Genomic DNA, 10,759 nt, shown 5'->3' with positions numbered 1-10,759 from the left:
CCTCAGCCGATCTCGAGGTCCGGGAACTTGCCTTCGAAGCGCTAACCAAAATTGTCTCCAAGCGCATTCGCAGGCAGGCCACCAACGAGGAGCTCGCCTGCTACCTCAGCGGCGAAACGGAGGGCATTTTCCAGGCACGGCCGACACAACTGCAGTCCGTCTGGACCGAGGCTCGGAAGGCTTCCCGCAGGCTACACGTCACCTGGGAAATTTTCGAGGACGGAGGGACCAGCATCACGTGTGACGGAGAGGAAACTCTCACGTCAAAGAAACGACGAAAAGTGGTGAAAACGCTGCGCTTCCGAATGATGCGGGCACGCGATCGCTTCCTTCAAGAAATGCCCAATCAAGGGAAGGCAATGGAATGCGTCGCCGCAGACCCGAGCAGCTCCCACTTCATGCGCTCCGGCAAATTCACCCGCTTTTGCGACTGGCGCTTTATCCACAGGGCACGCCTGAACCTCCTACCTGTGAATGGAGCCAACCCATGGACCACATCCGCCGACAAACGGTGCCGTGTGTGCGGTTACGCAGTGGAAACGCTGCCACACGTCCTGGGTCACTGCATGCGCCACAGCATGGCCTACACCAGTCGTCACAACAAGATTGTGGCGAGGGTGAAACAAGCCGCCAGCAAGAAGTTCACGGTCACGCATGAGAACAGAGCGGTTGGTACCACCAACCTTCGCCCCGACCTCGTTCTCGCCAGGGGGGAAGAGGCGATCATCGTGGACGTGACCTGCCCCTTTGACAACCGGCTCAAAGCACTCGAGGCAGCCCGACTGGAAAAGGAACGAAAATACGAACCAGTTCGGGACTTCTTGCTCCGCCGCTACCAGAGAGTCACGATCGAAGCAGTCGTCGTCGGCATGCTTGGCTCCTGGGACCCGGCAAATGACAGAGTTTTCAAAAAACTCTGCAGCCGGAGATATCTCCGGTTACTTAAGAAGCTTGCAGTGAGCGAGACCATTGCAGCTTCTCGGGAAGTGTACTGCGCACACGTGGCCATAAAGTGACTGTCACTCGCTGGGCCACGTGCTGACAAAGTCACCCTCCCAAAGACATCGCAAAAATAAAAGGTGATACTACACGACACACGCCCCTTTCACTTTTTCTCCCCTGCTATTTCCTATTTTCACCTTCTCTATACACAGTTCACGATACACCACCTTCTTCCTTTCTGGTTGAAGGAACAAAAAATGAGAACAAGTTTTTCCTTTTGGGTCAGAAATGTTCCTAACATTTTTGAAAACCTCTGTTCTTATCAGCTTAATATCTGATACGGATCCTATTTGGATCCAAGATATTAAACTTATTTTTGTGATGCGGCGGAGTGCTTGAAGCTTGCTTCACCTCCGCCACGGGTTGGCCCGGTATTGCACTACCTCCGGGATCGGCCCACTCACCCCCTGCGGGGTGAGTTCGACAATAAATTCAATGATAGAAGGAGTGTTCGGATTTACCCATGATACCGGGGTAAACGGCTTGGGTGCGTCGAGTGTCCGAGACGGTGGCGGCACGCCGCCCCGGCTGACGCGGTATTCGCGTGCAGGGAGTGCGCTAGCTGTGTTTACACTTACGATTGCTCTGGGAAAATAAATGTTTCCGTGTGTATTTCATATATGGAGGGTCTCTTTTATTTTGTTATGTTCACACGTACATACTCAAGTTTCTTATTTTTTTTAACGTTCCTACTCATATTAATAAAACTATTGAGGAAATTATCATTACTGTTTCGGAGGAAAGCTAGAAGTGTGTATACGATGTGTATGCATGTGCGATGTGTATGTATGTATGTGTGTAGAAGTGTGTATGTATGTGCCAAGCTATTTCCGCTTTTCGAATTCACCCGTTTCGCAACGAAAAATAAAAAAAGCCTCTAGAAAATGGGGTTTGGTTGGTGTTTCTGTTTACAGTTGCAGTGGCAAGCGAAGGCATTTTTATTTCACATCTTCACGCGGCGTCTGAACCTGAAGACGCGTGCTCTCGCCACGTCTACGCATCTACACTATTCCCCATCACAAATTAAAATCGCAAAGAACGCCACAGGACCCACTCCGCACACACCTGCTGTACGGTGGAGCGGCAAAGCCCCGATGTGCTTTTCCTATGTCCACTGACCTTTGGGGTTTGACGTCCCAAAACCACCATATGATTATGGGAAAATTTCGACCACCTGGGGTTCTTTCACGTGCACCCTAATCTGAGCACAGGGAAATGCAGCCGCCGCGGCCGGGATTCGATCCCACCACCTGCGGGTCAGCAGCCGAGTACCTTACGGCCATCAGACCACCACGGCGGGCATCGCCTTGTTGATCAAACACTTCATTTCTGAACACCATCTCATACCAGCTCATCCACCGTTGGCTCTCGTTAATTACAACGAACATCCTCGCACGCTCACCTCAATGGAATTGCCAGTTGCTGGAAGTTCCAAGAAAATTGCGCACTAGACGTTCGGACGCACCACGCACGTACCTGAAGCGACGTGGACCCCAGGACGCGTGAGATCACGCCCCGGGCGCGCTTTGCCTCCGTACCCACTCGTCACTCCTCACAGCTTCACTAAGCCGAGTATGTAGAAGTCGAAGAAGCAGAACAACAAACCAGCCAATCCCCCACAGTGGGTGTGAGCCACAAGTGAAGGTCAACAAAAACAAGCAACACCAGCGAGCGCAGTGACGAAGCTATCGTAATGGGGCGAAATAATCCACGAATATGGCTGCACGTTGACGCACGGTCGCATTTGTGCAACCACCCGTGTCTCCCGAAGACCGTCTGTCGCGCGTCTTCGACGAAAAGCGCAGGCGAGTACTTCTCCACTGATTTCCGCGACCACTTCACGACCGCCTTCGGCCGCCTCATGTCCGTCCGGCACGATCGACGGAGCGCCGCACCAGCGCCTCGTACACGCCACCATAGCACTCCTACCCCTCGGAATCAGCAAAACTCGGACGTTTTCGACCACGACAGACAGAACCTGCCGGCCCGTTGAACGCTTGAACGACATCGCAGCGTCAAGTCGCACACTCACGTTCCGTCACCCTCTGCCACATGATCCTTCATTCACCGGCTTCACAACCCACGCGGTAGACGTTTCGCACGCATTCCCGGGTCTGCCTTTCACGGCAGGACCTTCGTCGACCTCGGTGCGGTGTTCCGCCACGTCGGAACTTGCAAGGCATATGTTGAGCGTGCTGAAGCAGCCAAAGGCACCACCTTTTTGCCGATGATTGTGGGCGTCGTTGCAGAGGCGTTGCTTGGGCAGCCGGCGTAGAAGCCATGTTGGATGGGTGACGTATTCACATTTTGCACAGTCATTTTTTTTTTTTCCTTCCTTCCAGACTTTGGTGCTCGAGTTGGACATGTACACTATGCATCAGTTTTTAAAACAAATGCTGTAGCATCCCTCGCGACATGCCTGATAATGTTCGCCAGCAAGCATTTGGTGTGACGTCATGGGCGCATAGAGAGTACGCATGCAAGCAAGCACGCGTGGCTTCGACCTCTGGGAAAAAGAAGGTTTCAGTTTTAACATGTTTGTAAGCGAAACTAGAAACTTCAAGCGGACTGGGGATAAAAGCAATGCCGTGAAGCCAGCGCTGCCGCTGTCGGTGCACAATGCTGGTTGTGCATGGGTGGACGTCGGAATTGCTTTGCTACTGTTTGCCCGGCTTTTGGCCAGAACTAAGTACGAGGTGTGAAAGAATGGATTTTAATTACGTGCTAATGAATTGCATCGCTTCTCGGCCTTTTGGCTAAGATCAAAGTGTAGTACACGTGGATCTCCCACTTTGATCTTTACAGCCAAAGGTCGAGAACGGTCCCTCCCGGGGAGCCGGCCGCCCTGGAAGGTCCCCCCCCCCTGGTCGCACGGAGCTACGCTGTTCCTGGGTCCACCTGGTTCCTCGGCCCTGCTGCACCTTCGAAGGAGTCTCCGGCCATCTACCGACGCGGCGGGCCCACCAGCAGGAGCAGACGCCCTCCGGGAGTGGTAAGAGTCCACGAGCCTTTTCTTGCCTGCCACTCCCGGCCCGGTCGTCAATGCCTGCTGACGACATCCACGGGCCCCGGTCCTCGTGACCACTTCATCGCCGCCGTCGTCGGAGCCTACCGGACCGGACATCAAGCCACGGGGACGTGGACTTCGACCGACCGGGCGTCCCAGTCAAGCCAGCGGGAGAAGACGCCCTCCGGGAGTGGTGAGAGTCTACAAGCCTTTTCTTGCCTGCCACTCCCGGTCCGGTCGCCAATGCCTGCTGGTGACACCAGCGGACCCCGGTCTTCGTGACTACTTCGCCGACGTTGTCGCCGTCGCCCCGGCCTTCCTGCCCGGACGTCCGTCCACGAGGACCTGGAGAAGTCCCTGCCTGGCCATGCCTACCCCCCGCCGGCCACCTGCCGTGTCCGTCGAGCCGCTCTTCCTGGGTTCCGGTAGCCGTCGGCGGCGTCCCGCTCCCCCTTCGGGGACGAGCACACCGGCGCCCCCGCCGGCCCAGCGGCCTCGTCCTGGCACACCCGCGTCTACTGGCGTTTCAGCGGCAGCATCGGGCCCTCCTCGCTCCCGACCGCCCATCATTTACCGGGGCATCATGACAGTGTACCTGCCGGTGCCAGGGCTCCTTCGTTGTCCTTATCCCTGTTGCGCGGGCTGCCAAGCCCGCACATCAGTCTCGCTCCGACTGTCCGCGTGGCGGTCCCACATGGAGCAGAAACACGGGGTTCGGCCAACGGAGCGGCTCTACCGGTGCGTCGCCTGTGATGCCCGGTTGAATTCGCTGTCCGCCCGCCACGATTGCCCGGGTCCTGCCTCGAACGAGCCTTACCACCCCTGCCGGTATTGCCCGAAGAGCTTCAATTGCGAACGCTCCTTGGCCCGGCACACCATGGCACGGCATGCGCAAGAGGAGTCCACTCCATTTGTACCTCTTCGCCCCCCACGGCAGCCTACGGCGACTACCTCCAGTTCCTCTGGCATAGAAACCACACCACGCTCCGGCCCAGCTCCTTCCGGTACAACTTGCCGAGCAGTACCAGCACCACAGACCCGAGCAACCGTTTCCCGGTCTCGAAGACGTCGTGGAGGCCATTCCTCCACATCGACGCCATCTTCCAGTACCGGGTCGGCCTCCAGCACTTCGGCAACCGGTTCTCCGTCGGTGTCAAGTTCCGAGACGTCTACTATGCCAGGCCACTCCTCTCCAACTTCTGGCTCCGGCTCTTCTACGCCTCGGCAATCGCCTTCGGGTCCCGGAACGCCACCGTCCGTGCCACCAGATCCTGGTCCCCAGTCCACGACTGGCGAGGTCTCATCCACGCCCGGCTCGTCTTCTCGTCGCCGTACCGGTCCCGGCTCCACGTCGTCGGCTTCAAGGGCTTCCTCACGGATGTCCACGGAGCTTGCCGACGTCTCCGGTACCGACGACTCCGACGACGCATCGGCCAACGAGCCGGTGGACGAACAGAGTGTCCCAGCTGCCGGCATCGTCGTCGACCGCCGCCCTCTGTCGACCAATTCCCGCTCCTCCTCATCCCCTTCCCTTTCCGAGCGGTTGGAAGACACTGGCGTGGATGAAGTCGACGACGGTGCACACGACACTCCTGTCGAAGCACCGACGATGGAGATGCCAACGGACCGCACCATGCTGCTTGCGGAGCAGGTCCGCGTCTTGCGAGCCACGCTCCGTTCAGCCCCAACGCCAGAATCATGGGCGACGTGTGAGCAGGCATGGTCTCAGGCTGTTGCTCTGGCTGCGGAAGCTGTCCGCCTCCCTCCGGCAACACCGGGACGCCCTGCTCGAGACGTCAACCCCGACAACGCGACAGAGATCCAGCGTCTCTACCGCAGGAACCGCCGACGTGCCGTGCGCCTGATCATGGAGGGTCCCACACGGTCCTGTACCATACCTATACGAGACATCCAGGACCATTGGGCCTCCACTTGGTCACCTCGCACGGCAGACACGTCAGCGTTGTTTCAACGACCAGCGGCTCCTGTTCCGGTCAACACGGCGTCGTTCTCGGCGGACGAAGTTCTCCTCCGGCTTCGGAAGTCGGAGAACACGGCTCCCGGACCCGACAGACTGACGTACCAACACTGGAGGTCCGTCGACCCGGAGGCCCGCTTCCTGTCCTCCCTGTTCAACGCCTGTGTTCACCACCGTCGCACCCCGGACTCATGGCGAACGTCACGCACGGTTCTCATCTACAAGAAAGGTGATCCCTCTGTTCCGGGCAACTGGCGCCCCATCGCACTCGGCTGTACTGCCTCCAAGCTGTACGCCAAGTGTCTTGCGTCGCGCCTGCAAGCCTGGATCATGGATCACCAGGTCTTGTCAAGGTGCCAAAAAGGTTTCCTCCCTTATGACGGCGTTTTCGAGCTGAATTATATCTTTCAGCACCGCATGGACGCAGCCAGAGCTGGTGGCACGGAGTTTTGCGCAGCCCTCCTGGACTTCGCAAACGCCTACGGGTCCGTGCCTCACCAAGCCCTCCTGGATGCCCTCCGTGGTTCCGGTGCTGGGGAGACGTTCACCGCCCTCATCGAGGACCTCTACCGTGACAACCAAACTGTCATCGTTGCTGCAGAGGGCACGACAGATCCGGTCGTTATCCACTCGGGTCTACGCCAGGGCTGCCCGCTCAGCGGGTTGCTCTTCAACCTGGTCATAGACCCCGTAGTTCGAGGCGTCCAAGGCACGGGCGACGACCACAACATCCTCGCCTATGCCGACGACCTGACGCCCCTGGCCGACTGTCCTGCTCTTCTCCAACAACGCATCGACACGGTCGAGGCGCTATCAACACCGCTCGGGCTATCTCTCAACCCGGGCAAGTGTACGACCTTGCACCTCAGCGGCGTCACCCCCGTCGGAATGCGGCCAACCGTGTTCCGGGTCTCCGGCGTCCCGGTAACGGCCTTGAGCGACTCCGAGCCGCTCCGCTACCTCGGACGCCCGGTGGGTTTCCGCCTTCCACAGCGAGCGGGGACCAATGTCATTGAGGACGCCATTCGCAACGCCACGGCAATTTTTTCGTCCCTCCTAGCCCCCTGGCAGCGTATTGACGCCCTCAAGACATTTGTGTTCCCTGCTCTGAACTTTTCCATGAGGTGCGGCGCCCTGACTAAAACAGATTGGCACCGGTTGGACCTTGCCATCAGGCCCATGGTCAAGCGAACACTCTACCTACCGGTGAACGCCTCGACGAACTACGTCTACGGGAGCGCCTCCGGAGGAGCAGTAGCGATACCGGTGGCAGCGGAGTTATACGACATCTGTCGTATCGACTCCGCTTTCAAGCTCCTGACGACTTCAGATCAGTCGTTGCGGGATCTCGCCCTGTCCGACGCTTACGAGATCGCCTCCACCCGCCTCGGATGGGAGGCTACCCGTTTCGAGTTGGAGGCGTACCTCTCTGGCGACCGACAGGTCGTCCACTCAAGGCCGGCAACCCAGCTGCGCAGCGTGTGGACCGAGGCCCGTAAGGCGTCCCGAAGACTACAAGTCTCGTGGTCCCTGCGGCCCGACAACGTTACCATCACCTGCGGCGACGCGACGCTACCTTCAACACAGCGGAACCGGGTAATGCGAACGCTACGAGATGTGCTGGCCCACGTCAGGGACAACGCCCTCCATGACCAACCGAACCAGGGAAAGGTGATGGCCTGCGTCTCGGCGGATCGTGCGAGCTCCCATTTCATCTCCACGGGAGCGTTCACACACTTCGCCGACTGGCGGTTTATCCACCGGGCGCGCCTCAACCTGCTACCCCTGAATGGCGCCGTCATGTGGGGCCCTACTGACCGAGACCAGCGTTGCCGGGTCTGCGGCTACGCGAGGGAGACGCTACCGCACGTGCTTTGCCACTGCATGACGCACAGCGCCATGTCTCAGGCACGGCACAACGCGGTGGTCTCGCGCCTTCGCACGGCCGCTGCCCGCGACTACACCGTAGCGTACGAGAACCGGCCGGTCGGCGACACCGGACTGCGTCCTGACCTTGTCCTGGTTCGCGGGGAGGAGGCCCTGGTGATCGACGTGGCTTGCCCGTTCGAGAACACACCGGAGGCCTTTACCAACACGCGAAACGACAAGGTCGCACGCTACCAACCCGTCGCCGACTACCTGCGTCGCCGCTACCAGAGAGTAACGGTGGCCGCCGTCATCGTCGGGGCTCTCGGCGCTTGGGACCCGGCCAACGACCGCGTCCTCCAGCGCCTGTGCTCCCGCAGCTACCTGCGTCTCATGAAGAAACTCTGCGTGAGCGAGGTGGTGGCAGCGTCCCGCGCCATCTACCACGCGCACGTGGGACATGGACGCAGCTAGACGACCGATGACCAAGACAAGACCCACCGTCTACGTCGCCACATCGCCCACCACCTGCCAGGTGCCCTGACTAAGCCGCTGCTGTTCCGGCGGTTCCTGTGATGACCTACATCCTGGCGTCCCTGGTACCACCATCCGCGTCCACTTCCAACTGGCTATCCCGGTGCTATGTCCAGGAACAATACGATGTCGTCCGGCTTATTCCAGACATCCCATGCATTGTCTGTAACATAATAAAATTTACACTCTGTTCTTATCAGCTTAATATCTGATACGGATCCTATTTGGATCCAAGATATTAAACTTATTTTTGTGATGCGGCGGAGTGCTTGAAGCTTGATTAACCTCCGCCACGGGTTGGCCCGGTATTGCACTACCTCCGGGATCGGCCCACTCACCCCCTGCGGGGTGAGTTCGACAATAAATTCAATGATAGAAGGAGTGTTCGGATTTACCCATGATACCGGGGTAAACGGCTTGGGTGCGTCGAGTGTCCGAGACGGTGGCGGCACGCCGCCCCGGCTGACGCGGTATTCGCGTGCAGGGAGTGCGCTAGCTGTGTTTACACTTACGATTGCTCTGGGAAAATAAATGTTTCCGTGTGTATTTCATATATGGAGGGTCTCTTTTATTTTGTTATGTTCACACGTACATACTCAAGTTTCTTATTTTTTTTAACGTTCCTACTCATATTAATAAAACTATTGAGGAAATTATCATTACTGTTTCGGAGGAAAGCTAGAAGTGTGTATACGATGTGTATGCATGTGCGATGTGTATGTATGTATGTGTGTAGAAGTGTGTATGTATGTGCCAAGCTATTTCCGCTTTTCGAATTCACCCGTTTCGCAACGAAAAATAAAAAAAGCCTCTAGAAAATGGGGTTTGGTTGGTGTTTCTGTTTACAGTTGCAGTGGCAAGCGAAGGCATTTTTATTTCACATCTTCACGCGGCGTCTGAACCTGAAGACGCGTGCTCTCGCCACGTCTACGCATCTACACTATTCCCCATCACAAATTAAAATCGCAAAGAACGCCACAGGACCCACTCCGCACACACCTGCTGTACGGTGGAGCGGCAAAGCCCCGATGTGCTTTTCCTATGTCCACTGACCTTTGGGGTTTGACGTCCCAAAACCACCATATGATTATGGGAAAATTTCGACCACCTGGGGTTCTTTCACGTGCACCCTAATCTGAGCACAGGGAAATGCAGCCGCCGCGGCCGGGATTCGATCCCACCACCTGCGGGTCAGCAGCCGAGTACCTTACGGCCATCAGACCACCACGGCGGGCATCGCCTTGTTGATCAAACACTTCATTTCTGAACACCATCTCATACCAGCTCATCCACCGTTGGCTCTCGTTAATTACAACGAACATCCTCGCACGCTCACCTCAATGGAATTGCCAGTTGCTGGAAGTTCCAAGAAAATTGCGCACTAGACGTTCGGACGCACCACGCACGTACCTGAAGCGACGTGGACCCCAGGACGCGTGAGATCACGCCCCGGGCGCGCTTTGCCTCCGTACCCACTCGTCACTCCTCACAGCTTCACTAAGCCGAGTATGTAGAAGTCGAAGAAGCAGAACAACAAACCAGCCAATCCCCCACAGTGGGTGTGAGCCACAAGTGAAGGTCAACAAAAACAAGCAACACCAGCGAGCGCAGTGACGAAGCTATCGTAATGGGGCGAAATAATCCACGAATATGGCTGCACGTTGACGCACGGTCGCATTTGTGCAACCACCCGTGTCTCCCGAAGACCGTCTGTCGCGCGTCTTCGACGAAAAGCGCAGGCGAGTACTTCTCCACTGATTTCCGCGACCACTTCACGACCGCCTTCGGCCGCCTCATGTCCGTCCGGCACGATCGACGGAGCGCCGCACCAGCGCCTCGTACACGCCACCATAGCACTCCTACCCCTCGGAATCAGCAAAACTCGGACGTTTTCGACCACGACAGACAGAACCTGCCGGCCCGTTGAACGCTTGAACGACATCGCAGCGTCAAGTCGCACACTCACGTTCCGTCACCCTCTGCCACATGATCCTTCATTCACCGGCTTCACAACCCACGCGGTAGACGTTTCGCACGCATTCCCGGGTCTGCCTTTCACGGCAGGACCTTCGTCGACCTCGGTGCGGTGTTCCGCCACGTCGGAACTTGCAAGGCATATGTTGAGCGTGCTGAAGCAGCCAAAGGCACCACCTTTTTGCCGATGATTGTGGGCGTCGTTGCAGAGGCGTTGCTTGGGCAGCCGGCATAGAAGCCATGTTGGATGGGTGACGTATTCACATTTTGCACAGTCATTTTTTTTTTTTTCCTTCCTTCCAGACTTTGGTGCTCGAGTTGGACATGTACACTATGCATCAGTTTTTAAAACAAATGCTGTAGCATCCCTCGCGACATGCCTGATAATGTTCGCCAGC

General features: G+C 57.3%; 1 non-coding gene and 1 pseudogene across 1 annotated transcript; both read left to right on the top strand.

Annotated features, from left to right (window-relative positions):
- The first annotated feature begins 1,228 nt into the window (after positions 1–1,228).
- Positions 1,229–1,407, top strand: LOC142766352 (U2 spliceosomal RNA; annotated as a pseudogene).
- Positions 1,408–8,536: 7,129 nt separating this feature from the next.
- On the top strand, positions 8,537–8,726 carry LOC142766495 (U2 spliceosomal RNA). Its single transcript, XR_012884551.1, has one exon. It is a non-coding gene; the product is annotated as a U2 spliceosomal RNA (small nuclear RNA).
- Positions 8,727–10,759: the final 2,033 nt, after the last annotated feature.

This window comes from Rhipicephalus microplus, chromosome 6 (genome assembly GCF_043290135.1).
Source record: "Rhipicephalus microplus isolate Deutch F79 chromosome 6, USDA_Rmic, whole genome shotgun sequence".
Classification (NCBI taxonomy): Eukaryota; Metazoa; Arthropoda; class Arachnida; order Ixodida; family Ixodidae; genus Rhipicephalus; species Rhipicephalus microplus.
This window is presented reverse-complemented; position numbering and strand designations above follow the sequence as displayed.